The 22,788-nt window shown below is 36.4% G+C and overlaps 1 long non-coding RNA gene across 2 annotated transcripts in view; it reads left to right on the top strand.

Annotated features, from left to right (window-relative positions):
- The window catches only part of LOC120093567 (uncharacterized), a 193,688-nt gene that overhangs the window by 135,176 nt on the left and 35,724 nt on the right, over positions 1–22,788 (top strand). Inside the window, exon 3 of one of the 2 annotated variants that reach the window (XR_005486885.2) lies at positions 11,869–12,045. This is a non-coding gene — a long non-coding RNA (uncharacterized LOC120093567). Of the gene's footprint in view, positions 1–11,868; positions 13,121–22,788 lie in introns of those variants that run through there. The other variant, XR_005486884.2, reaches the window with a different exon arrangement.

Below are 22,788 nucleotides of genomic sequence, written 5' to 3'. Positions count from 1 at the left end.
GCTAGAAACTTGATTAGTCTTGTACTACTTAAAGAGAAGACTTCGGATAATGACTTCAGACCAAACATGACTTTAGTGATATAAATTAAAGAACTATCCAATTAAAGAGACAAAGATTACCTAATTAGAAAAGTATAGGAAGCATGTGGGAATTCTGTGAGCTTTTAATTAACAGAAATATAATAAGTTTCATATTTTTCTTTTCTGAAAGTTAGAATGGCACAAATCTGACTTGGTTATAATCAATCAAAAGGAGACTTTATTTAATCAATGCTAGCTTTCAGTATGGTAGTAGGTTTGTACAATTATTACAGAATGATTTCTTTAAAATCACTCCTGTCTATTAGTCTACTACGGAATTGATTTTCTCAGTGCCATATAGCCTCAAGCTCCTATTGGAAAATGGATAGGATAAATCCAAAAACACTTTAAAAAGAAAACTTTGCTGAGTCCACCAGCAAAATGTATAGTACCTAGAATCATACTTAAAGTTTGAGTACCCATTGAGTAAAACAGTTCTGAGTTTATAGCTCATCTTACTCATAATAATAATGGCTGAAATCACAGTTACTACAGTATCTACTTCATGAACATATGGCAAAATGTCCTAACTAAGAAGATAATAATAGAAACCATGGTGTTGGTTACTCTATATACTTAGGAATATTTTGGGCAATCATAAACATTACATAAATTCATATTTCTGCCTTTCTCCAAATGCTGAAGCAATTATTCCAGTGATTTCCAGTGATAAAACAATAATATTAATATTATAAATAAACAAGGTTAGAATATATTATGCTAATGGGGGCCTCCCAATAGCATGGTGAATACTTTTAACTACATGAAGTAAATACATAGAATATTATAAAATCTTCAGAATAGAATCAGATAATGGAAATAAGTTCTAAGGCTCTACAGCACAGTAGAGTGACTATAGGTTATAATTATATATTTTGTTCAAATTTAGAAGTGTTTAAAAGCTTTGAATATAAATGTATTATATTTTTTCCATCTTTATTAACTTGAGTGTTTCTTATTTACATTTCCATTGTTATTCCCCTTCCCGGTTTCCGGGTCAACATCCCCCTAACCCCTCCCCCTCCCCTTCTATATGGGTGTTCCCCTCCCCATCCTCCCCCCATTACCGCCCTCCCCCCAACAACCAGGTTCACTAGGTGTATTATAAAAAGATAAAAATACTAATCATCTAAATTTGATTATTAAAATATTGCATACATTATCAAATGACCACATTTAGTATATAAATATGAAAAAATATTGTGTCATTTAAAAAGAGAAAAATTTACACCCAAATATACAGCCATGTATACCCAAATATACAGCCATGTATAAGTATTCATGCCAGCATTTGCATAATAGATCCCAACAGTTATTTATTCAAGTGTGTTTCAAGAATGGAAAGATGACTACTATTTGTCAATATAATACTATCCTGGATTATAATGAATATACTGTATCTTCATTGAGTATATAAACTGGAAATGCTTCAGATGTTGATCTTCAGAGACAGTGACCTGCTCCTAGATCTGGTTCTGAAGCACTGGCTCATCCTTGCCATCTAGAAGCTTGTAGATGGAGTAAGTGTTGGGGTTGACCACCTTGATCTGGGCCTGGATGACTGCTGAGTTGGTCAGGTCACTCTGCAGTGGCTGTCCTGGGTGGAAAACACACTTTTAAGGAGCCATGATGCCTAGCTGTCAGTGACTATACTTTACTTCTAAAATCAAATACAGATGTATTTGTGCTGTGTGATTTTAGATGTTGCATGAGCATGACTTACTATAACTATTTACTTCCCTTTTAAAATCTCATAATCTTGAAAGTTGAAAGTTTTAGGATTCCACAGTCAACAAAAGCCTGTTTATTATTATTTTTTATCATATACACATACCTTTGTACAGAAAGTGAACTGAGGTATATCACCTGGGTTTAAATACTTGTTTTAAAGCATTTCTCTTTTGTGATCAGGGTCTACTTTTCATAGCTGTACAGTGTGTGTATTTTAACCCAACAGCACATTCAAAGCAGAATGCCAAGCTGAGACTCAAAAGACTCTACAGGATCAGACATAACTCAAGATGAGGGTATTGAATGATAAAAGCAAAGCACAGCAGAAGAAATAACTTCAGCTTCACATTTTCATAGAACGTTAAATGGTTTAAAATATTTTTTTAAATCGTCTTGGAATATAAATCACTGTGCAGGGAATTTCAAATGTGTAAAACAAACTAAACCAGTAAGTCTCTTCTTATTTCTGCTTCCAAGACGTTACAGTAAGGAATAAAAAGGAAGCGATAGCTTTGTTTTGTAATTTTAGAAAGAATTGTTTCTTTAAATATCCCCCGTGCCTTTTCCTGTTACATGAGACATGAAAATGAGCCACTGGATAAATTTGTCTTTTATCTCTGAAATTATACATAGAGATGAATCAAAGCCAGTTCCTCAATAGTCCTTTAATATGTACAGACAGCTTTGTCGTTTATTAGATGTGTGGCCTTAGAGAATTCTGCTGCCTCATTCTTTTTCTGCATGTCTCCAGAATTCTGTTTTCAGGAGTCCTTCTCTTATTCTGAGTGAAACTGCTTGTTTATGTGAAATACCTTGAAGACTGCCTGTTTCATCAGTTATTAACAAATGTAGTAATTAGGGTGTTATCTCAATATATACATGATAAACTCATTTTGTATGTTTTAAGTATAGATAATATATCTGTGGGCACCAAAACGTTTTCATTTATTTCGACTAACTTACTGAGTAGTAAGTGGTATTCATTGAGATCTAATCATCAGCACTGAAAAGTTTTGAGTTTTAATATTAGGATTACAAATTAGTTTGATTTTGAAAATTGCCAATACTTGTTCAGGTTGTTGGATTTATCAACAAATACTTTGCAATTTCCAAGAATGCCCAGAAAATGTGTCCAGGTGGTGTGTACAACACAGTATATTCTCAGATGTGATTTCTAGGCCAAACAGACTCAGGATGCTCTGTTCTCCAAGATGGGTGCTTTGGTCTGTGGTTGTGATGGCTTGAAAGAAGAGAAGTTCATTGTCCTTCACACAAGGTATGTTAAGCACTACAGTTGTGTGAACTCACTGCCACTGATTTTTATGTGGTTACAAATTAGAGACACACACACTATGCTTGATATGAATGTGAAACATTAATAGCATTGGCTTATTATACTAATGTAATTAATCAAATTCAATTTACATAAGCTCATGTATTTTTATCAAAATACTTTGAGGATTTTATATGAGTGATGTGTTTCCCTATTTTTCCTTTTTCTGCTTCTCTGTAAATTCTTCCCAAATCCTTCTCCGTCCCTTCCAAATTCATGAGCAATTATGCTTTGCTATTGAATTAGATAAATATGTGTGAGTGTGTAGTACAAATTTATAGTCCTAATAAGCCCATATAAAAGACACACAATCCGGGTCCATTATTTCTAAGCTATATGCCTAGATTGGGCAGATCTAGGGCTAACACTAACTTAGTCACCAGCTATAAAGCCCCTTGTTACTTGCTGTTTCTCATTGGCATGCAGTTCTGGTCCATAGTGGCTTCCTCTTCCTCTGTCTTCCTCCCCCCCCCCTCTCCACCTGCAGTCCCCTCTTTAATTAATTAATTAATTAATTAATTAATTAAGTAAGTAAGTAAGTATTACACTCCAGATTTTATTCCCCTCCCGGTCTACCCACGAGGGTTCCACATCCCATACCTATCCCCCGTACCCTCCAACGCCCGGTCTGCACAAGGATGTCCCCACCTCACCCACCCCACCCACCCCACCCACCGCACCAGACTTCTAAACTTCCGGGGACAGTCTCTTGAGGGTTAGGTGCCTCTTCTCTGACTGAACCCAGAACCTGGAAGTTCTCATCTCAGCTGAGATATGCTGCCTGGTTGGTGATCCAGTGTCTAAGAGATCTCAGCCGGCCGGGTTAATTGAGACTTCTGGTCCTCCTACAGGGTTTCCCTCTTCAGCTTTCTTCAGATTTTCCCTAATTCAACCAGAGGGGTCAGCAGCTTCTGTTCATTGGTTGGGTGCACATATCTGCATCTGACTCTTTCAGCTGCTTGTTGGGTCTTTTGTAGAGCAGTCATGATAGGTCCCTTTTTATCAATACCCCATAGCTTCAGGAATGCAACCCCTTCTCTGGAACCTCCAGTCCCACCTTTGATCTGATGCTTCTTGTATTCTAATGCTAAATACTGATTCCTCAGTATGTGGTTGCCCTGGACAAGCAGATCCTCATGTACGCAAGAGATGTAATATGAAACTTCTCCCCAATTTAACTCGTAATTAAAACTCTAGCGCCTGTGATTGGGCAGTGGAGGGAGAAAAAAAAAGAAAAAACAACTTGTTCTTCCTCTCAGAGCAGTGATTGCCTATAGCTATTACTCTAAGGTTGGAACTGGGTGAAATTTCCCCTGATCCAATACAGCATGTGTATTGATATGGTTGTTAGGCATGTTTTAATTAGGCAAACTATTGTGGAAATTTCATAGGAGTAGCAACCAGGACCTGTAGCTCTTATGATCATTCCAGCTCCTCTTCCTCAGAGTTCCATGATAAACCTGCTGTAGATATTATCCTAAACCAGTAGAGTCTCTAACTTTATTCTAAATACTAATTCTTGAACCCATAGGTAAAGGGAGTTTTTGTCCAACCTCCAGTAGATGAAGACTACTTCAGAAATGTTTAAATAAAGACATGATAAGTGACTCTAGAGAAACAAGCATAATTTGAGATTCAACTATTCCTTGGGACTCAATAATTTCCCTTAAGCATATCGTTTTGGAAATGATTCATGTAAAAGGTGATTCCAGAAACTGCTTAACTAATGGTGTCATAAGGATCACACGGCCATGTCAGAATCAAAGAACACTTGCTGGTGAATGAAGTTTATGGATAAAGAAGTTTCCATGACTTTGTACATGTAAAGTCAAAGTCTAATGACATTTCAGAGAAACATAAGCACACATTCATGGTATGACGGAGACTCTGACAGATAGAAGCAGACCCGAAATTATATATATCTGGTCCTGAGATAAAGTGGGACTTCATAAATTTCCTTCGGAGCAGATGGAATTTACTTAATAACTCATAACAGTCAACATTTTTTCTAGGTACCCAGGACAAAATAACAACAACACAAATGCAGCTGGAGATACACCAATGTGGGCATCAAGATGAGACTTAAAGTAAGCTGAGGATAGGATCCATGGAAATGACAAGTTTTAGAGACAGATCGATCAAACAAAATTTAAGAGATGAATAAGTACTATCTGGAAAGTTCAGGGAAAAAGACTCAAAAATTTATGTTCAAATGCTAAGCAAATAGAAGGTGTTAAGAATACTGGAAGCCATGGTGCACATAAGCTATAGCCATAAATAAAAAAAAAATAACTATTGGGTTTGGTAATTAGGAGATCAGTAGAAATAAATATACTTGGTTACATATATTAAGTGTCTTCTTTAATGTTTTTTTCTTTTTTATTGCTTGTTTACTTTATTTAGATTTCAAATGTTATCTCCCTTCCCAGTTTCCCCTCTGCAATCCCCCTAACCCATCACTCCTCCTTCTTGCTTCTATAAAAGTGTTCCCCATCCACCCACCCACTTCCACCTCACCACCCTAGCATTCCCCTCACTGGAGCATAGAGTCTTCATAGGACCGAGGGTTTCCCATCCCATTGATGCCAGATAAGGCCACCCTTTGCTAAATATGCAGCTGGAGCCATGGGTCCCTCCATGTGTAGTCTTTGATTGATGGTTTAGTCCGTGGGAGCTCTAGGGGAGGGGTCTGATTGTTTGATATTGTTGTTCTTCCTATGGAGTTGCAAACCCCTTCAACTTCTTCCGTCCTTCCACTGACTCCTCCATTGGGGTCCCCTGTTCAGTCAGATGATTGGCTGCAAGCATGTACATCTGTATTGGTGAGGCTCTGGCAGAGCCTCTCGAAGACAGGTTATCAGGCTCCTGTGAGCAATCATTTCTTGGTATCAACAGTAGTGTCTGGGCTTGGGGTCTGCATAGGGGATGGATCAACAGGTAGGACAGTCTCTGGATGGCCTTTCTTTCAGTCTCTGCTCCACTTTTTGTCCCTGTATTTCCTTTAGACAGGAGCAATTCTGGGTTTGAGATCGATAGGTGGCCCCATCCTTCAAACAGGGGCCATGCCTAACCTCTGAATATGGTATCTTTAGGTTCCCTCTTCCCTTTGTTGGGCATTTCAGCTAATGTCCTTGCCATTGGGTCCTGGGAGCCCTTTGCTTTCCTGGCATCTAGAACTTACAAATGCAGTTACAGCTACATCTAAAGAGAGTCATTATGTTGTATAATGAAGCCTATAGTATGATGAAGTTTGACATAGTCTTTATGAGTCATTAGCACTATGAATGCTTTAGGAAAGGGTCAGCTTGGATTATGATCAGATTGAGCTACAAACAATAGTTTCTTGAAAAAGTCAGGTACTGTATAAGGGTGTTGAAATTTTATATATTTTATGAGGTAACTAATTGCACTAGGGTTTTTATTCATAAACATGCTGGGAAAGCATGGTGTACTTTTCATTTTCATGTGTCATGTGCTGGTAACAAAAAATAATTCAGGAGAATCAGTGAATAAATGATAGAAATTGATGTAATTTCAGCACAAAAATTTTGGTTTCAAAGAAAGTGCCATAGGTTCAAAGGTAATGCTTATTTATGCTTTATGTTCTTTCAATTATATAATATTAATATTTTATGGCAGTTACAATTTTAGAAATATTAAATATACTATAACTCTTCTGGTCTTCATGATCATGCAAACTGAAAGCTGGTTTTATTTTAGATTGACAGAACTGTAGTCAAAATTATAGCCTTATACAACTGTAACAGGTCTTAAAATCAGGATTTATGGCTTCTTCCATAGCCTTGGTTTTTTGCTCAGTAATACTGCTCTCAATGTAAATGTTTGGGGATTAAAGAATATCAAACACAAAAGACTTCTTTCCTTTTTGTGTGTGTTTTCTCAAATTTGTGAAGTGCATTGAGAAGTTTGTTATTTTAAAATATATTCACAAACTAATTCAAATTTTGCAAACATTGGACTACATCTTGGTGTGAATTATTCTTGTAATGTGAAATAAATAATCAGTATCCATTTTCTAGGAATTATTGAAAATCTCTAAGTAAATGCCAATGATATTTATGTGAGCTTTACAAATGTTAGACATTTTAGAGATGAAGTAAACCTAAGAGAAGAGTAAATATAGTAAAGTTTTTCAAATAAGACTTCTCAGCTAGAAGAACAGAAACCTGTTAGGATCGATCTTTCCTAAAAAGTAGTATTCTCTGTTATTTCTTATCACACACACACACACACACACACACACACACACACACACACACACATATATATATATATATGTATATATATATATATTGAACAACCTGAAGGTAGGTCAATGTATGTGTTATAATTCATTAAATAAAATAAAGCCTTCCAAGCATATATATGACTTGATCAAATTATGGGTATGTTCTGAAGAGTGTTAACTTTTAAATAATAAGTTCGAAATCAGTCTAAAAAATTCTAAGTACTATTAATTTTAAAGAGACACCAACCATTGAACTACATGTATTGGGAGCTTTCTTATAGATAGATAAGATTTCCAGATGGGCAGCCTTAAAATAGCCTTGATGATTTTTCTCTGTTGCCATGAATATCTTTGTGTAATCTTTCTGTTAAGTATGATTTGTATATAGTGATGGCCTTAAATAAAAGGAGAAATATAAAAACTAGAGGATGACATGTCTAAGATTAAATGACAAAGAGTTTCTGGCTTCTATCTTGGGCATTCTCCCTTACTCTAAGAGCATGATCTCTGGGGAAAGAATGATGATATGGGATGAACTAGGTTCTTTGCTTGTTTTGATTCACTTTGTCTTAGAGAAAGATGTCATGTAACTGTGGCAAGCCTTGAAGTTCTGATCCTCCATTTTCCTAGTGGGGAAATGACACACATGTGCCACCATGTCTATTTGTGATGTTCCCTCGGTAGATAGACATGAGATACCAATGTCTTTACCCAATAAGGTATACCTTGAGGTCTGGCCACATTTCTGTGAACTAATTTAGATGAAAAGTTAACCAAAACTTAGTTTTATAATGGCAAAAGATAATCGCTCAGTCAGTATTCTGAATAATTAAAAAGAAATGAACTAAGCCAATACTACCTAGCTAGCCCAAACTCAGAATGCTGATTGACATATATGGCAAGATCATAAGTGTTTGCTATTTTAAGAGACATCTTATTAATTTTTAGGTAGCGATGACAACTTGTACACATATCTCCTGAAGACCTTAATGATGAACAAGGCTTTTAATTAAACACCACACATAAGTGATTGCATAAAATGAGAAGCTGAACACAGGGGAGAAGCACTCTGGTCTTAACAGCTGAAGTTCCTGTCAAAATATTTGCTTGCCTTTGAAATCAGAGAGAATGATTTTATTATTATTATTTTAAACTTTCCTCTATGTACATTTGATGGAGTCAATTTTAATAATTGCTCTCTCCAAAATTCCACATTCTGTGGAATGTGCTGTCATAGGAATAGAGTTCACTTGGGGAGCAATTTGGAAGACCAGTATGTCTTCAGTGACTTCATAGTCCACATATGTAACACAGATCCACAAATGTAAGGGTCACATAGTTCCCTATTTTAGTCCATTAATTTGTGTTTTACTCTGTTTATCCAGCCAGACATTTGCCTACTCAAGATAGCAGGATTGAGTATTTATTTTATACAATAAATTTTCCTAATTCTAAAATGAGTTCAAGAATTGTAGGACTAAATACCAATACTAAAGCAATGTGAGAGAGATAAAAAATTTCTATATATATATATATATTTGATATTTGGAAGAATTTGTTATAATATGGAATAGATTTGCTTCCTTCTTGGGTTCTGATGGTTTTAGTTTGGTCTATAATTCACACCTGTAGGTAATCTCAATTCCAAACTACCTGTCCTTGTCAACAACTTATCTCACCATTCCACATCTTTGCCTATGACCTATCACTCACCAAGTCAATCCACCAAGTACCCATATCTGTGTCAGAGCCTATATGGACAGACCACTGCTTTCATTATGCTCAAAAGATCAAAGACATAAGCCAGGGTCTTTGCAATATGACTCATTGAAGAGGAGAATAATTTCTTCACAATAATTCACTGAACTTCACTGAAATGCACCATACATATTTAAAGCAGATTTTACCTTAGATTTTGCTTTCTCATAGTAAGTAAAATCATGTGTTATCATAAAGAATCATTTTCAGCAAGAAATGTATTTTATCCTAACATGATTCATACTTCTGCATTATGATCTGATAAGATCGATATCTTATCTTTATATTAGCAGTAATTACAAACATTACTTTTGTTACTACACAGTATTTATGAATCAAAGAAATAGTTTTAAAGAAGTGTCATTGAACTATTTAAAGAAACATGCTATCTTTCATGTATACTTGTAGATGTACTTATATAGAACTTTAGAATGAGGATCATATTTATCTTTCAAATAAGGTTGGGATATATCAGATACTATTTAAGTGAATGACATTTAATAATGGATAAAAATAAAAACATTGATGGTCTAATTTCTCCATAGTGTTTGCTTTGAAAGTAAACTTAATTTGCAACATATTTAGAGTTTCATTTTTAGACAAAATTTAGGTTTAATATTTGTCAGAATATATAGTGTTCTCATATATCTGTTGCATATACTCTCTCCTCAAAATTACTCTTATTTTATTATTATAGATCATACAGTAGAATTATAATCACCAAAATAATAATATACTATTATTAATATTAATATATTATAATTAATATTAATATATTATAAATTATAATGATTTATTAACTTTGGTCCATGTTTTACACCAGGCTTCATGTCGCACAGTGCTATATGTGGATTGTACCAATATAATCATACACTCCTAGTATTTAACATATCATACACAATATTTATACCTTAAAAATCCCATGTCTTTAAAAACTAAAAATGAATAATTGTATATACTATTAATATTTTTCAAGAAATTATCAAATAATAACCTTTACTAATGATTTATAACTCTCAGCCTTTCTATATAACAAGTGGACTATATATCAAAAAAGGAAATGAGTATTCAGTGGTAAAGTTTGCTGTCTTAAAATTCGTCAGGCAAAGAATCATGTAAAAATAAGCAAAACAATTTCAACACACACAATCAATTAATATATCATGTGGGCTAAGTAAAGCAGATAGGTCCAGGTAACACAGTTGACGTTTGTGTGGGAAGTAGGATTGAGCTATAGGGTTCAAGGGACAAAATGGTGGGGTCCTGGATTCCAAAGATTAGGAGATTCACGTCTGATCCTGCAGGCCACACTGAGTACTTGTACACTTAAAGACTAGCACCGATATGTGTGCTAATCTTACTCTGTCAGAAAAGAAGGTCAGGCCACCTTGGAAAGTGATTTACAACAAATACCATGCACTGTTCACACAGTCTATACCATTTCAATGGTAGTACACTCACTCATACATAAGAAAGTCTTAAGCCTGAAAGCTAGTCCAGACACAAGCTCCATCACAATAAAAAAGTTTCTAATATCCTGTCATATGTCAGCTTGACACAGGCTACAGTCGTCTGAGAGATGCCTTCTTAAGACTGAACTGTAGACAAGCCTATAGAGTATTTTCTTAATTAATGATTAATGTAGAAGGTCTAGTCGGTTGAGGTTGTTGTCATGCATGGAATGGTGGTCCTGGATTCTATAAGAAAGCAGGCTCTCCAAGCTTGCAAACAGCAGTATTCTATCAACTCCTTCCTCCAGGTTCCTGCCCTGCTTGAGTTCCCACCTGTGCTGCTTTTGATGATGAACTGTTATGTGAAATTGTCAGCAAAATAAATACTTTCCTCCCACAGTTGCTTTGGGTGGTTCATCACAGCAATAGCCAACCCAAGTAGGATGTTTGTATAGTTTGTAATGAGTCCCTTTTTTTCCCTCTTTTTGGTGACTCTCATGACTGACGAATAACTGTTGCTCTTACTGTGAAAGGAGTGATGGGAACAGTCCCAATTCTCTTGTTTCCCTTCAGAAATTTTCTCCCAGTACATAAACCTTTCTTTTCCAAGCCTTTTCTCCATCCCTGTCATCATCTCTATTATTCATCACATTCTTTCAGAGCCTTAAAATTATTGAACACCAACACAGTAATCATTTATCACTAATGCTAAACCCAGCAGAATAATTGCACTTGCCTGTAAGAACAGTCTTTACCCAACTGAGAGTCATGGCGCTTGAGTAGGTTTATGTGGCCTACAAAATAGCTCTCCGTGTGCTTCTCTACTAAACAGACACCCCTGTGATATAGATTTTAAAATGTCTTAGGTTAAAAAAAAATCCAGGCTTAGGAATATTAAAGAGCTCAACTCCAAAGCACCTAAAACACTTATTAAAATTTCCTAGTCTCGTTACGACACTGTTTTAATATTAATAAATAATTAATAAATATCATCTCCAACCCCAAGCTTATTAAAGCTTTCCGTTCCTACTGTTCCTTTCATTCCAGCTGGCCTAACACTTGAATGCTTTGTGTGACAGCAAAGAAACACAGATTTGCATGTAATTCATCTAATTCACATTTTTTTTCTCTGACTCACTGTTTCTGTTGCTATTGTTGATTAAGTTAGGGTCCATTGCTAGAACTTTCATGAAAATCACATAAATTCATCTTTTATGTTGAGCGTGCCAGTTAATTCTGACTTATCTATTTGTTCTTCCTTCTAGGACAACTGTGGAGATGAAGCAGTTCTGCCTTCATCCTGGGCCTCCCTTTTGTGGTGCATCGCATGCCTCAATAGGAAGCACTTTCAGACACTGCTCAAATTTAAGTCGCCAAAATTTTACCTTTTCTAGATGTCTTGTGAAGGTTTTATTCTTTCGGGTCCAGTTTCTCTTATTTAGGTATGGTCATATCAGTTTTTATTGACTTCAGATTAGTCTTTCATTGTAAGTATATAATATTATATACTATATAATACTTAATTCCTCTCCAGTTGATGAACACTTGTGTCTATGAGAGACATTTCTCATCCAAACCACAAGATACAAGAATTTGCAAAGACAGAGATTGTCACTTCTCTTTTTAAAAAAATGGCCCGGGGAAAAATGATTGGAGGACCATCTATAAGATTATTTTTAATTGGACAGACAATAAACATTAAAATTGTTTTCCAAAGTATTTCCTCTTTCTTTATATCCCTGCCACAATGTGTGAGACACTTAGTTCCATTTCATTTTCAAGAACACTTGCATTCTGTGGTGTTTTAATTTTATACCCATTCTATTAGATATGTAGTTATACTGAATGTTGGTCTTAATATACTGTTCATTGAGGATCAGTGATGACAGACACGTTTTGAAGGTTATATTTCCCATTACTATTCAAACTTCAAGGCCAGGATTTTGCAATTCATTTGGTCATCTTATATATTGATCAGTTATGTTCTGCACATATTGTGTCTTAATATATGGCTTATTTACTTTATTTCCAATATTATCTCTCAATTTTAATTTTATAAATTAAATTTTTTATAAATCATAATTTAAGAGAATTTTAATCAAGGTCACTAGGAATTGATCTTCTATTTACCCTGAATATTTTATTGCCTCAGATTTTAAATCTTTATGATTTTTTTCTGTTTATCACATTTTGTCTTCATCTTCTTCTTTTTTCTTTTCTTTTTTTTTTTCTTTTTTTTCGGAGCTGGGGACCAAACCCAGGGCCTTGCGCTTGCTAGGCAAGTGCTCTACCGCTGAGCTAAATCCCCAACCCCGTCTTTATCTTCTTTATTTTGGTACTTAATCCATCATTCTTTATTCGAAGGATTATTTCTTTCCATTGAAGACATAATTTTGAATCATAATATAATCAACCGAACTAACCAACTAGCCATTAACAATTTTTATTGAAAAAAAATCATCCATTTTCAATATAGGTTTGTTTTCTTGTGGGATTTATACATATGTTCTCTTTTCACATAAGCACTATGGAATTTTATTAGTATAGTATAATAGTATATTATTAAATCATATTGAACCTATTTTAGAATTATTCGTTATAATACTTTAGAATTTCCATTTCTTTTAAAACTGATCATTATCGAGGAGTAACACCAACTGGAAGGAAATTGAAAAGAAAATAATTTTGATACCTTTGTTCTTCTAACGTATATATTATATACCTCAAGTTTTCATTTATTTGTTTTGTTGACTGTGGTTTTAAGAATACCAAAATTGTGAATAATTTGCTAATTTATTGTTGATTAACTTGTTTTAAATGATAGTATAAATCTGAGTTACTTAAAGGCTCAGCCGTCTTTTGACTCTGGCCAACAAGAGAACACTAATGACCATGAGCATTTCTAGAACGTTCCTAGAAATTCCAAGCACTAACAGCTAATTTGCTCACTATTCCAATGATATAGTACACTTATGCTGTGACTATATTGAATGAAAATGTAAAGACTGCCTAAGGAGAAGTACGCTTACTGATGAGGAAAGGAGCCATGTATACCTTCTTCCGTAAGCACAGGTTATCTCACTTGCGTATAATAGGGTAACTGGAGAAAAACAGCGAAATACTGCTGATCTATGCATAATTTTCAAGAACCCAGCACAGGGGCAGTCCTAATTCTTAAACACTGAGAATCATTCTCATTATCGTTTATGTTTACCAAAAGCACAGATAGACTGAGTCTTGTTGTTGACTGGCAAGAGGGCTCTGAGCTTTTAAATGACACTGTTAATACCCATTTCTGCCCCCGTCTTGCCAATCTTAGAAGGCATTTAATTATCTTTATCTAATGGAAATCAAAATTATACAAACAAAATTATGTTAATACAGCATTAAGTGAAAATATACTCTAAATTCTTTGGATTCTAAATATAGGCAACCCAGCATGAATATTCATAATGTAATTAACTGGGTTGCATATTCTATTTGCTCTGAAAATTGATAGAGATAAGTGAAAGTGCCTTGCATATGAATTTGTCTGACTGCTTGCTTCAGTATTCTATTGCATTCAAGTATTTTTGAGCTTGATTTATGTTGCCTTTAGCACAGAACAGAATGTTACCCAAACTGATGGAGGTACACATGAGAGATAGAATCCATTATTCCACTTACAAGTGAGAAAGAGAAAGACAGATGGGAAACTGGAAAAAAAAATAATGTGCATGGTTACACTAGGTTTGGGAGTCATTTATAATTGTTAAATATATAAATGCGATGTTACATTTCCAAATCCAAGGCATCAAAATGACTGCATTACGATACCCAGTAAAGATGAAGATCAAATGAACCCAAACCCAAACAAAAAGGGCACCCTCTTCTCTACATATGGGGCAAGAACATGAAGGGTCATTTAAAGTGTGGGCTTTTACACTGTTTTGTTGCCATCTGTCACTGTGAGAAACCAGCTAAGACAATCCTTCATGAGAAATTACTTCGGAACCTGGTTTTTGGAGTATCTATCCCCCCCCACCCCCCATCATTCAGTTCTGTTGAATCTCAGCCTGTGTTTGAGGCAAATGATCCTGATTTGAGGGAGGGATGCATGTGATAGAGCACAGATGTTCCCCTCACAGCAGTTGCAATGTGGGGAAGAAAACACAAGTCAGCCAAGGATAAACCTTCCCATGATGCTACTCACCTATTCCTTTTACTTTCACAGCCTCGGCCATTAGACCAAGTCTCAAACACACAAGCCTTTGTGGAACATGAGGGATTGACAATAAAATACTCCTTACTGAGGCAATGGAAACTAAAATGTACATTAATTGCCATGTGGCAAAGCAAGGATTCCAACTTCCTATTTGTAAATCAGAGAAAAGCTCTTCAAATAAGTCAATAATGTTCTCAAATTATCTTCCTATAAGCTATATGAGACTACTACATTTCATTTACATTATGAGATGAGTTTATAAAATTCATTTTCATTCACTTTTTATTTCATCTTCATACTTTGAAATTTATATCTAATTATTACATGCATTACTTTTGGCTTACCATCTGCCATGGTTAGTCATCTCTCTTACCAGGTTCGTATCAACGACAACTATGAGACCGAGGTCCAGATTAATCACACAGTCCAATCCTATCACCCACAGCAAACATGGGAGAGGACCACGGTTTCAAGCGTCTTCAGAATCCCCAAATGAGCATTTTACAAGCCAGAGTGATATTGCTGACCTTTCAAAGGTCATAGTGCAACTAGCAGTGACCTCACAGCTCTCAGGACTGCCGAATTTCAGCCTATCGAATTCTCATTTCAAAACGACTGCAAAGCATTTTCCTAAATAGGTTTAAAGATTATTCCAATTGGAAATCCTGTAAAATAAATTAGAACTCTAAATACATTTATTGGAATTTGGAATTTATAATAATGACTTGGCCCAAGCTTAAGTCTAAAATTAGAATGCCTTTTCAAATAGACTATTTGAATTCTGTTTTATTCAGCTGCGTTCCACTTTTACTTTAAAAAGGAAAATTAAAAACCGATCTGTTTCTCTAATGCCTTCCAGATTGGATAGTGCTAATATTTTCAGCTAGGAGAAACATATGAATTTATCTGTTTTTAATGATCTAAATTACTTTTCTGTCTCTATTTGTTTTTTTCAATTGCAAAAAGTTGAAGGTTTCATATGGCATTTTCATTCATATATATGCATGTATATAGTCATATATATTTATATATAATATTTACATACATCTTCATATATAATATTTGTATATATTCATATATATAATATTTGCACACACACACATATATATATATATCCCTTCCATTTCCCTTGCATTCTATTTTCAATAGTCCCATTTAGTCATTCATGTCTCATGCATTACTGTTCTCTGCCTTCTTAAAGCCCTTGTCCCTCTATTATGGCTCCTGTTCTAGTTTCATGATCTATACCAACACTCACTCCCCTAGAAATACACATTAATACAAATCCAAAGCTAGCACCACACATGATGGAGAACATGTAGCATTTTTTTTTCTTTCTGAGTCTGGCTTGCTGTATTTAGTGTAATAATTTCAAGACCCATTTGTTTTCTTGCCAAGTTAATACTTTCATTTTTCCTTTTTGTCTGAATTAAATTTTGTTTTGTATACGTAGCACATTTCCATTCTCCACTCATCCATGAGGAGCATCTCGAATGGTCTCACTCCCTTATTATTAATAGGTTAACAGTCAACAAGGCCATGCAAGCATCTCACTGGTAGGATTTAGAGCCCGTTGGGAATGTGCTGGAGAACTGTATGCAGGATCTTGTGATAGTTCAATATTTAGTTGTTTTTGAAGCCTTCATACTTACTTCTACAGCATCTGTACCAGTTTATCTCCCAGAGAATAATGATTTCCATTTCCCCACATCTTTCCCAGTACTTGATGGCATTTGTTTCCTGTAGGATAGCCACACTAACTGCAGTGAGGTGAAAATCCAAAACAGCCTTAATTTGTATTCTCCTGATGGGTGAAGATGATGAACAATTTTTAAAATTATTGTCCTTGTTGTAGCATTAGTAGTAGAGTAGTGAGCATCACTGCCTTCAACAATTTTTTTTGGAATGTGTTAGTCTTAGCTTTCATTCCTACATTATTTTTACTGTCTTTCTGTAGTGTCCTTTTTAATTGGATATTTTATTTACATTTCAAATGTTATCTCCCTTTCCAGGCTCTATCTGGAAACTCCCTATCCTATTCTCCTTCCCCCTGCTTCTATGAGGATGCTACCCCACTCACCTCCCCACCCACTCGTGCCTCCCCGCCCTGGTATTCCCCTATACTGGGGCATCAAGTCTTCACAGGACCAAAGGCCTCTCCTCCCATTGATGCTCGAAAAGGTGATCCTCTGTTACATAAGCAGCTGGAGCCATGGGTCCCTCCATGTGTACTCTTTGGTTGGTGGTTTAGTCCCTGGGAGCTCTAGGAAGTCTGGTTGGTTGATATCGTTGTTCTTCCCTATTTTTAAAATAGAAAATCTTTCATTGGAAAAAATTTAAAATCAAAGTAGAGCATAACGATAAAGACACCTAGAAACAGGAATGTAAGGCTTTAAGTAACTCAGTTCTTCTTTTGGAAGAACGGATTTCACACATTGATTCATTACTTTATCACAATAATTTGACATGCATAGTTTTTCGTTTTGCATTATATAGATTTAGACATTACATGTACACAGTAAATGTAGTGGATATACTAATATTCTGTTGTAATTTTAACCCAGGAATTTAATCACTGCTCTGGCAAGGGATCACATCAATTCCGATGCACCCTGTATTACAATACAATCTGCCTAGAATCCAAACACATCCTTAGGGCACAGCTGTAATCCCTAAAAATTAAGGTAAGGTTAGTTTGTTGTTGAAGTAAGCAGATGTGTTTGAAAGTGACATCTAATTGAGGGGCAGACAAAGTGACAAATCAGAGAAACATTTAACAGAATGAATCAGAGATAGATTATGCCCGGTTCACCAAAAAACAGCACAGGGAAAAGGTTACTTAAGAGCAGAGGAAGAGCTGGCAAGGATGTGGAGAAAGAGGAACAGTCCTCCATTGTTGGTGGGATTGCAAACTGGTACAACCATTCTGGAAATCAGTCTGGAGGATCCTCAGAAAATTGGACATTGAACTGCCTGAGGATCCAGCTATATCTCTCTTGGGCATATACCCAAAAGATGCCCCAACATATAAAAAAGACACGTGCTCCACTATGTTCATTGCAGCCTTATTTATAATAGCCAGAAGCTGGAAAGAACCCAGATGCCCTTCAACAGAGGAATGGATACAGAAAATGTGGTACATCTACACAATGGAATATTACTCAGCTATCAAAAACAACGACTTTATGAAATTCGTAGGCAAATGGTTGGAACTGGAAAACATCATCCTGAGTGAGCTAACTCAATCACAGAAAGACATACATGGTATGCACTCATTGATAAGTGGCTATTAGCCCAAATGCTTGAATTACCCTAGATGCCTAGAACAAATGAAACTCAAGACGGATGATCAAAATGTGAATGCTTCACTCCTTCTTTAAAAGGGGAACAAGAATACCCTTGGCAGGGAAGAGAGAGGCAAAGATTAAAACAGAGACTGAAGGAACACCCATTCAGAGCCTGCCCCACATGTGGCCCATACATATACAGCCACCCAATTAGACAAGATGGATGAAGCAAAGAAGTGCAGACCGACAGGAGCCGGATGTAGATCGCTCCTGAGAGACACAGCCAGAATACAGCAAACACAGAGGCAAATGCCAGCAGCAAACCTCTGAACTGAGAACAGGACCCCCATTGAAGGAATCAGAGAAAGAACTGGAAGAGCTTGAAGGGGCTCGAGACCCCATATGAACAACAATGCCAAGCAACCAGAGCTTCCAGGGACTAAGCCACTACCTAAAGACTGTACATGGACTGACCCTGGACTCTGACCTCATAGGTAGCAATGAATATCCTAGTAAGAGCACCAGTGGAAGGGGAAGCCCTGGGTCCTGCTAAGACTGAACCCCCAGTGAACTAGACTGTTGGGGGGAGGGCGGCAATGGGGGGAGGATGGGGAGGGGAACACCCATAAGGAAGGGGAGGGGGGAGGGGGTTGTTTGCCCGGATACCGGGAAAGGGAATAACACTCGAAATGTATATAAGAAATACTCAAGTTAATAAAAAAAAATTAAAAAAAAAAAAAGAAATACTCAAGTTAAAAAAAAAAGAAATGCTAAATTTTGAACTGTGGTACCTAAGGAAAGTGAGGAAGAAGATAGACAGCATATTGAACATCAGCACTGCCTCTTAATGAAATTGAGGGAAGGTGATCACCCCAACCAGCTTTCCTAGATACCTGGGAGCAAATGCCAGAATATAGTGAAAATTCACAAAATAAACAACTAGTTTGGATTCCTATTGAAATACAATATCTTAAATAAAAAAAATGAGCAGAGGAAGAGAGAGAAGTAGTGTGGGGTGTGTGTATGGCACTCTTGCTGAGATAGTTTTACAGAAAGAACAAGCTAAGCACAGGTGAGACAGAAAGAGCCAGAGAATGAGAAAGAACTAGAAGATTAGAACAAATTGCCAAAGTCAGCAAGACGCCAAGCAGAGCAATTCAGATAGAAGCTGAGAGAGGCTGCATTAAAGCTGTCAGCTTGGATGATTAGATTGTGCAAAAGCTAGAAGCTTCAGGCCTATGTCTATAAGCTAGAAGCTTCAGGCCTTTGTCTGGGGATAGTTAGGACAGAAAAAAAATATTCTTGTCTTAATCCAAGCCATGTAGTCACATAGCTTGGGTACTGCTCTCATCTTGCACCTAATCTAAGGAAATAAGAGCATCTTATTTACATTCTATTGTTTTCCATGAAGGGTGTGATTGTATCAGTTGGTTTTCATTTGAAGGTGTTTAAAATAGAATGAAGGTAGTACTTCTTGGGGTTCATTTATGCCGGGATATATATCCTTAATCCGTAGTTATCTCTATCTGTCAACATAACCCAAATCTAATGTTACCTGGGAAGAAAGAACCTCCAGTGAAGATTTACTTAATTCAGACTGGCTATGCCTAAGTAAGTCTGTGAGACATTTTCTTAAGTACTCCTATATTGGTATAGGAAGACCCCTCCTTTGTGGGCAGTGTCATCTCTAGGCATTTTGGTCTGGTCAGCATAAGGAATCTACCTAAACTACCAAGAGTTAACTAAGAAGCCTATCCCTACCTTTCTTCCATTGTCTCTCTTTTGGTTCCTGCCTTGAGTTCCTGCCCCAAATCCTCTTGGCAATTGACATAACTCAAGATATAAGGTAAACTTAAAGCCTTTTGTCACCCACATGGCTCTTTTCTTAAAAAAAATCCTTTATCATAGCAAATTTGAATATCTGAGCACAGTTTGAAAAACACTGGGGTTATATGAATGAGTTTAGAAATTTTAAGTTAATAGCTGCTTGTGTATTTTGAGACAATAATACTCATGACTGGGCACAAAATCTCATGAGTCCTTTACTGATAAATTAAGCATCTTGAGAAACTTTTGGACCCAATGAGTTTCATACTAGGCATCCAAGTTATGTATCTTTGAAGGCTGAATGCTGTTTCTCATCTAAGGTGGATTCTGTGATTTAAATTTTTCATTGAAGAATGAAATTTCTAGTTTGTAAAATACTTCATTGAGGATCAAAACTGGTGATACATGCCTTCCATTCCAAGGTTTAAGGAACAAGGATACAAGGTCAGTTTTAGCTACATAATGAATTCAGTGGCAGTTTGTGTGCAATACCATTTTCAGAAAACAAACAAAGAAAAAATAGAAAAAATTCAGATACATATTTTTATCAGAGGTGGAGCTAAATGAACTTTTACCAAGGAATAAAATAGGATTCTGATCTGTAGGTTGTAGGTAAAAGCAGAAGAGGTACAGATGTTGAACAGGATGTCCCTTACATTGGATGAATGGAGATGGTGCCTCATTTCATTCATCACTGCATATCTGAAGACCAAAATAATTTATAGTATACTTCTATGTTGCAGGTAACTTTTTTTCTTTTTTCTTTTCTTTTATTGGATTTTTTATTTACATTTCAAATGTTATCCCCTTTCCCACTTTCCCCTCTGGAAAACACCTATCCCATCTGTTGGGGTTTAAATCTCTGCTTGCAATTGGACAAAGCAAACCAAGCCAATATGGTTCCATGTGGAAAGGTTTAAAGAGAGAAGAATAGAAGAAGAGAGGAAAGGCCAGCCTTGGGCACATGGGGGAAAAGAGGAAGAATGGGGGGGGAGAAGGGATACGGACAAAGAGAGCACAAGAAGAGGAAGAGCAAGAGCAAGAGAGAGCAAAAGGAGAGGAGGGGGCAAGCGGCCCCCTTTATCGTCAGGTAGAGCTAGCTGTTGTCAGGCAACTGTGGGGCAGAGCATACCTGGCTATTGCCAGGTAGCTGTTGGGGATGGAACTTAAACAGAATACCAATACTATCCCCCACTTCTCCTGGTTCTATGAGGGTGCTTTCCCACCCACCAATCCACCCACTACTTTCTCCCTGCCCTGGCATTCCTCTACATTGAGGAATTAAGCCTTTACAGGACCAGAGTACTTCTCGCATTCATGCCCAAGGCCATCCTCTGCTACATATGCAGCTGAAGCCATAGGTCATTCCATGGGTACTCTTTTGTTAATGGTTTACACCCTAGGAGTTCTGGGGTGTCTGGTTGGTTGATATTGTTTTCTTCCTATGGAGTTCCAAACCCCCTCAGCTCTTTCAGTCTTTTCTCTTAACTCTTCCATTGGAGATACCCTCTCAGTCCAATGGTTGGCTGAGAAAATCCGCCCCTGTATTTGTCAGGCTCTGGCAAAGCCTCTCATGAGAGAGCTATATCAGGCTTCTGTTAGCAACCATTTCTTGGCAATAGCAATAGTGTTTTGGTTTGATCTCTGCATAGGGGATGGATCCTCATGTGGGCAGTCTCTGGATAGCCTTTCCTTCAGTCTCTGCTCCACATTTGTCTCTATTTCCTCCTGTGAATATTCTGTTTCCCCCTTCTAAGAAGAACCAATGCATCCACCTGTTGCTCTTCCTTCTTGAGCTTCATATGATCTGTAAACTGTATCTTGGGTATTCCAAGGTTTTGAGCTATATCCACTTATCAGTGAGTGCATACCATGTGTGTTCTTTTGTGATTGGGTTACCCCACTCAGGATGATAATTTCTAGTTCCATCCATTTGCCTAAGAACTTCATGAGTTCATTGTTCTTAATAGCTGAATAGTACTCCATTGTGTAAATGTACCACACTTTCTGTATCCATTCCTCTATTGAAGGTCATCTGGGTTCTTTTCAGCTCCTGTCTATTATGAATAAGGCTGCTATGAACATTGTGGAGCATGTGTTCTTGTTATATGTTGGGGCATCTTTTGGTTATATGCGTAGGAGTAGTATAGCTGGGTCTTATATGATAGTATACTTAAGTTATCCCAAAAATTCCACCACAGAACTCCTAAACCTGATAAACAACTGTAGCTATGTGGTTGGATATAAAATTAACTCAAACAAATCAGTAGCCTTCCTCTACTCAGAGGATAAACAGGCTGAGAAAAGGAAATGATACCCTTCATAATAGTCACAAATTATATTAAATACCTTGGTGTGACTCTAATCAAGCAAGTGAAAAATCTGTATAACAAGAACTTCATGTCTCTGAAGAAAGAAATTGAAGAAGATCTCAGTAGATGGAAATATCTCCCAGGCTCATGGATTGGCAGGATTAATATAATAAAAATGGCCATCTTGCCAAAAGCAATCTACTGAATCAATGCAATTCCCATCAAAATCCCAACTCAATTCTTCATAGAGTTAGAAAGAGCAATTTGCAAATTCATCTGGAATAACTAAAAACAAAAAACAAACAAAAAACAGGGATATTGAAAACTATTCTCAACCATAAAAGAACTAACGAGCAATAGTGATAAAAACTTCATGACATTGGTACAGAGATAGGCAGGTAGATCAATGGAATAGAGTTGAAGACCCAGAAATGAACCCACACACCTATGGTCACTTGATCTTTGACAAAGGAACTGAAACCATCCAGTGGTTAAAAATAAAAGCAAAAACAAACAAACAAAAAACAAACAGCATTTTCAACAAATGATGCTGGT

Source organism: Rattus norvegicus, chromosome 7 (genome assembly GCF_036323735.1).
Source record: "Rattus norvegicus strain BN/NHsdMcwi chromosome 7, GRCr8, whole genome shotgun sequence".
Taxonomy (NCBI): Eukaryota; Metazoa; Chordata; class Mammalia; order Rodentia; family Muridae; genus Rattus; species Rattus norvegicus.
Note: the sequence above shows the minus strand (reverse complement) of the source record. Positions and strands in the feature narration are given on the sequence as shown.